This window comes from Chroicocephalus ridibundus, chromosome 1, assembly GCF_963924245.1.
Source record: "Chroicocephalus ridibundus chromosome 1, bChrRid1.1, whole genome shotgun sequence".
Taxonomy (NCBI): Eukaryota; Metazoa; Chordata; class Aves; order Charadriiformes; family Laridae; genus Chroicocephalus; species Chroicocephalus ridibundus.
In genome coordinates, this window is record NC_086284.1 from 189,196,877 (window position 1) to 189,202,876 (window position 6,000).

A 6,000-nucleotide genomic window follows, 5' to 3' on the forward strand; every position below is an offset into this window, starting at 1 on the left:
ACTATTCTAATATAATGGAAGGTAAGTAATCGCAATTCAAGGTGATTTGGGACAACTGAATAAAACTACAGACTAAAAGCAATTCCACAGCCTCAGGCAAAACAGATTTAATTTTTAGGCTGATTGAGCTATTTGAGCTGTGGAATAATCTCTTAACAAAACCCCAAGCCCTTAGTGTATTCAGTATGTTTTACGTCCAGATACCATGGAAAGTCATTTCCCTACAGCAGGAAGAATGGGGAGACTAGCATTACCTTTTCCTGACTTCAAATTGGAATGCTCAAACCAATAAAATCTGTCAGTTCAAGAGATATCTCTTTAACCCCAAGAAACTCTAACTTGGTTACTAAAGCTTCTGCTGTCACCTTTTTGTGCGTCAGAGAGAAACATCAAAGCACAACAAGCTAACAGAAGATATCAGTAAGCATCCACTGGATTTGTTATTTCATTTAATTTCCTGAAAATAAAGGTCATTTTAAAAAGCCAAAATTTCTTATTGCAACCCTTCTTATGCAACAAGCTGTGGTATATGTGGTAAATATTATGCTTTCTCCAAGAAGATAAGGAATGATCACTTCGGCTCAGATTCTTGTGATCTCATTCACCTTGAACATTATTGCTTTTGAGTATTTTCACTGTGGCCAGTAAGACTAATTAGAGAACTAAGATACCAATATAAGTATGATTAATTGTGGATTTATTCTGCAAGTTGTGAAGAGGGGTTTAGCTCTGTCATTAACACCAGCTGGTACACACTACCCCGTCATCTGATGCGTTCACACAGCTGTACAGTTTTCCTTTAGCTACATTGCCGTTGCACAACCCAGAATGTAAATCCATTCAATGGATCCTGAGTTCCGTCAACATCAAGCAGCTTTCTGGTTTTGCTTCTTTAAGTTCGATATTCTCAGAATACACCACTTTCCCAATTCTGGATTGATATAGTCTGACAGCTAATTTTAGACACCCAAGAGAATTTCACAGTACTTTGAAATTCAAATAAGTAACTTTCACAGACTTCGGTATCAAAATCTTTAGCAACTCTGGTCACTTGCTTTGCAATTTCTATTCAAAACTAAGGACAACCATCAACTAAACAAATGCCCGACGCGTAATCATACAAATGCTAGTATCAAAGAGATCAGACAAATATAAAAAATATGCTGCACCTGCAAGTGAGTTTTCTGACTTCTAGGTCCTTTTAACTAGCATATCCCAGTATAATATCTTTCTCTTCCCAGCTGATATCCTTTGCCAAAGAATACCAGCAAGATGCATGTTTTGGCATATACGCTGCTCTCAAAATGAAAATGAAGTCCAAATGCCTTCTGATGTTGCACAGTGACCTATTCTACACACAGCCCTGTATAATTACTATCCGTAAATTATCACGTTGATTATGTTAAATTATGGCAGAAGTTGAAATGATTAATAGTGCACCTGTTAGATGCAACGAAGTTTTCAGGTTTCATTTACCTTTTCCATAATATACTTCAAATACATTTTAATTCTTAATTAATACTCAGAAACAGAGAAAGAAATTCTCAGAGGCAGGGAAGATCAGAAAAAAGAAACCCAGGTGGTTAATACTGGCTTCTTGACTCAATAAGAGGCTGTTTCGAATAAACAGAGAAAAGCCGGACCTTTATGGATAAAAGGATGCCTTATCATGATCCATAGGTCCCACTGTAGAATTACACACCACATTTTCCATTGTTTTATCTAACTATACAGACAGCTAAGAAATAGCATTCCTTTCACAGCGTACTTGTCAATACGGAAGAGCCTTATTGACTGGGCTGAAGCACACTATGATCTTAAATATTTAAACAGCTTGGCATTATTAATCAGGTACTGTTTACACTTAAGACTCCCAAACCTTGGTTTAAACACACTCCAGACTTCAAAACTAACACATCTGTGCCAACGAGTGCACCAGGAGCTGAAGATTTAGTTAATTATTACTTTTTTTTTTTTTTTTAACCGAGAAGAGCAGGTGGATTTGGTGCTCGGGCGCCATGGAGAGAGGTGAAGCAGAAGGAGGGCACGGAGAGGCGCATCAGCCGCATTTTCGCTATTTTACACGTAAATAAATTCGCTTTTGCCATTCCCCGCCAGAAGCGGAGCCGCGGGAGGAGGAGGAGGAGGAAGGGGGGGGGGGGGGGGGGGGCTGGAAAAAGGCTGGCTAAATAAAAGGTGGAAAAACCCGAAACCCGGCACTTCAGCACAGACAGCTCCTTCCTCCCCCTCACACGCCGCCCGCCCCCGCCGGGCCCTCGCCCCCACCGGCCAACGCACGAAATGGCGACCTACCCGCTGAGGGACGTGGGCGCGTCGCGGTCGCGGAGCGTCTCCGCCCGGCCCGGGGCCGGGCGGAGACGCTCCGCGACCGCGACGCGCCCAGGAGGGGCCGACCCGCCCGCCGACCCCTGTAGAGGTGCCCACCGGCCGGGCTCAGCGGTTGCCCCCCTCACAGGTCTCCGCGCTTGCAGGCACCAACCGCCGCGCCCGTCCCCCCCTCAGAGGAGCCCCCGGCGGCTCCCTCACCGTCGGGCGCGGCACCTCCCGCAGCCTGCAGGGACGGTACTCACGGGAAGATGCTGCTCCTCCGCCCGGGGAGAGGGTCGAGATGGTGGCGGTGGGGGGGGGGGAAACGCACACGCTGCCCGCTCCTCCTGCCCGCTCGGCAGCCCGGCGAGAAGAGCCCAGGCAGGCGCGCTCCCGCGCCTATCACCTCCCCGGCACCCCCCCACCCCACCCCCCCCTTCGACTCCCGCCCCCGCCGTACCGTGGGGCGCGCTCCCGCGGGGGGGGGGGCGGGGAAGGCGCGCGGCTGCGCCGGGGCGCGCGCGGCTGGGGCGGGGCGGGGCGGGGCGGCGGGGACGCGGGTCCCTCGCACCTGAGGTGGCGCGGGGGCGGCGGCCTCCATCTTGGGCAGCGCCTCACGGCCGGGCGGCGAGCCCCGCGCCGTCCTACCGACCCCCGTCCTTCTTCTCCTCCCTCCTTCCGCCACCTGGGTAAGAACCGGAGTCAAATCGTCGTGGTGCTCGGCAGGTCTCGGCCTTCTCAGCGCGCCCCCCCCACACACACACCCCCACTCCCCCCAACTGAAGGATAACCGACCCGGCCACCGGTCCCCTCACCGCCTGAGCGGGGCAACGATGAGGCCGCACCCCAGCCCTCACCCGGCCGGGGAAAGCCGGACGCTGGTCGGGGCACCCCCGCACCCCCCCGCCCCACCCTCCCCTCAGCGGTGCGGGCACAGGCAGAGGCGGCGTTTTAAATAGACGCATTATTTTAGCCCGGCAGTGCCCCTCCAAATAGATGGTTTCAGCTAGTTCCCAAACTGGAGACAAGGATATTATTTTACACTCGAGAATAGTCCTGTTGAACTCGGTAGCACCGCTCACATGTGTGTAGTTAAACACGGGTGTTTGTAGGATTGGAGCCAATAATTTTCGGCTGTTGTGGGCACAACAATACAGTAAATTAAACTTGACTTCGGGAAGACAGAGGCTTGCATTGCCGGCTTCTCCTGGGGGGCGGTGGAATCCTCGGCGGCATGCCGGTTGTCCTGGGGACTGCCGCAAATAGCGGAGCCCGCGGCCTGCCCACAGCTCGTCCCAGCGCGTTCTTCACCAGTCAGAGCAAAATTGAATTAGGTTAAATTTCCAGTTCACAAGTTCAGGAAGTCAGACGCTTGGAAGCGATCGCTGAAAGAGAAGCTGTGGATGAGACCGTTCGGCGAAGAGTCTCTGGATGAGGGTTATTTCAGATGAACCTTTCTGCTGAACACGCCTCTCGGTCAAGACGCGCTCAGAGTGCTCACGAGCCCTTTCACGTCTTGTAGTTCATTTAATGAATAATGTCAGAAAGCATTTAATACCATTTTGAGACTTCTATGGGCTATGCTCACTATTGCTCAAAATTATTCCAAGTCTGTACTTAACATAGTAAATGTGATTATCTGCTGCTGCCGAACTTGCTTTTATATCACCCATTTTAGGAATAGCCTTTTGTGTATTGCAAGGTGGCAACTTTTATAGTGGTTAATTCTTTATTATACATTTTGGGAAACAGCTTTCAAGGTGAACTCCACGGTGATAACTTACTTAATAGTGCAAAGCACGGTACCCAAGATGAGCAAAAAGCCCTTACCCTGCATCTCTGCAGAAACCCCATTACTACTCTGGCAAGTTAGATCTGAACAGCTGACCTACGGAAAAACAACACTCTAGATGAATAACAGATCCTATAAATGATACAGCACATGCATATAAATATCCAAGGGTTAAACAATAAGTCAGACACTAATGCTTCAGACTTCGGAGACATTCAAGCTCTTGTCAATTTGAGGCCAGGATATTATTGTTTGAGACCTGAATATGCAAAGAAGATTAGATGGATGTGAAGAAAATCCTTTTTATAAGGGGAGGGAAGTAAGTGCTTGAATATATTGTGTATCCTTAAATGTTCTTTACTTTTGTTTGTTTGCTTACATTTTTCTTGCTATACAACTCCCATGTTCCCAGTTAATTTATTTAATCTTAAATACAAAAACACTACAGTCTAAGTAAACATTCAGCAACATGTAAACGGGGGACCTAAAACATTAGGATATTGTTTTAGGGGAATATGTATCCACTCATGGCTTTAAGAAAATATGGGTATAAAATGCTGTGAGAAGCATGATTTCTCAGACAGCTAGCTTTTTGCATCCTTGCCAGATTCCCAGGGGAGCATCATGAGCCAAAGCTTCAGGAGGTGGACCGAAGAACTTCAGCACACTTCAGGGGAAAGACTTGAGTTGAAAGTTTTAAGTTTCTTAAAATGTAGGAGCAAAGATCTGGTTAGTATTTGGGTGGTGAATGTACCAAATTTTAGAAGCGCAAACCAATGGGCTGTGGCAAACCACTTGGTGCAAGTTAGACCACAGGAACTAAATGAATGAACAGATTTCACTGTTGCAGGGAGAGTGTAAAAACCAACTCTATATTGATGTATGATTAGGCTGAAATGTTGCAGCTGGTATGATTATACCCTTGTGATTCCCGTAAGAATTTAAATTCCATATTTTATATTTTATGAGATAAACAAATACACATTCAATAGCACAAAGCAGAACTTTCCAAATGGTGGCATACATCTAATTATCAGTAAACAAGTAAATTCAAAGGTTTATACAGCCTATTGCAGAACTAGCAGCTACTTCTGCTGGTGATGGCATCCACTATTGTGGACGAGTGCCATCCATACTGGCAGTAGGATGGTGGCACCAAGCAAAAAGAAACAGGTGGGCTTGTTGGCATAAACAACAGCAGCCATTATGATAAGCAGAAGTTGTGTGGATGAAGGAATATTAGCTTTCAGAGTTCTCCTCCACTGCCTTGCTTCTTTTCTGTAGTCATCATACTACTTTTTGTAGCGTTTTTCTTACTTTGCCTGCTGCAGTTAAATCCATGGATGAGCAGTTCTAAACATAGTGTTTTAGTCTTCATGTTGCTTTAATATCAGCCTTGATTCACCTAGCTATCTACCACCTTCTTCTATATTAGTCTGTTAGCTTTTTTTGTAGCCTTTGTTTAGGGAAGCATTGATCACGTACATGACATGATTTAATCAATACACAAAATTGATACACATACACATGATTGAAGTATTGTGACACAGGAAGAGCTATCCAAAACTTGTCTGTAATGGATATCAGTCATGATGTGAACATTTGCAAAGTGTTTTTAGGAAGAGGTTACCAAATAAAGTATTCAGGGGGCTGATACATTGGAAGAGGCTAGTGTTAGCTGAAAAGAATTCTTTGACATTTTGTTCCTAGACCAGACGTTTTTAAGGGATATGGAAAGACATCTTGGGTTGTTCATCTCACCTAACTTTAGATGTCTACTATGTGAACGTCTGTATCTGAGGTAGTCACTCTCTCTACTGAGTATAAAGGGAACCAGAAATAGTCACTTTTAGCGTATGATTCATCTAACCCATTTTAGA

The 6,000-nt window shown here is 46.2% G+C and overlaps 1 protein-coding gene across 15 annotated transcripts in view; it reads right to left on the reverse strand.

Moving 5' to 3' along the window:
* The window catches only part of NRCAM (neuronal cell adhesion molecule), a 158,791-nt gene extending 156,021 nt beyond the window's left edge, over positions 1–2,770 (reverse strand). For 9 of the 15 annotated variants that reach the window (XM_063323155.1, XM_063323142.1, XM_063323154.1 and 6 more), the window contains exon 1: positions 2,592–2,769. The gene's annotated coding sequence lies outside the window, so the exon portion shown is untranslated. Of the gene's footprint in view, positions 1–2,547 lie in introns of all 15 variants that reach the window. The other 6 variants (XM_063323148.1, XM_063323151.1, XM_063323150.1 and 3 more) reach the window with 3 other exon arrangements.
* Between the last annotated feature and the right edge of the window lie 3,230 nt (positions 2,771–6,000).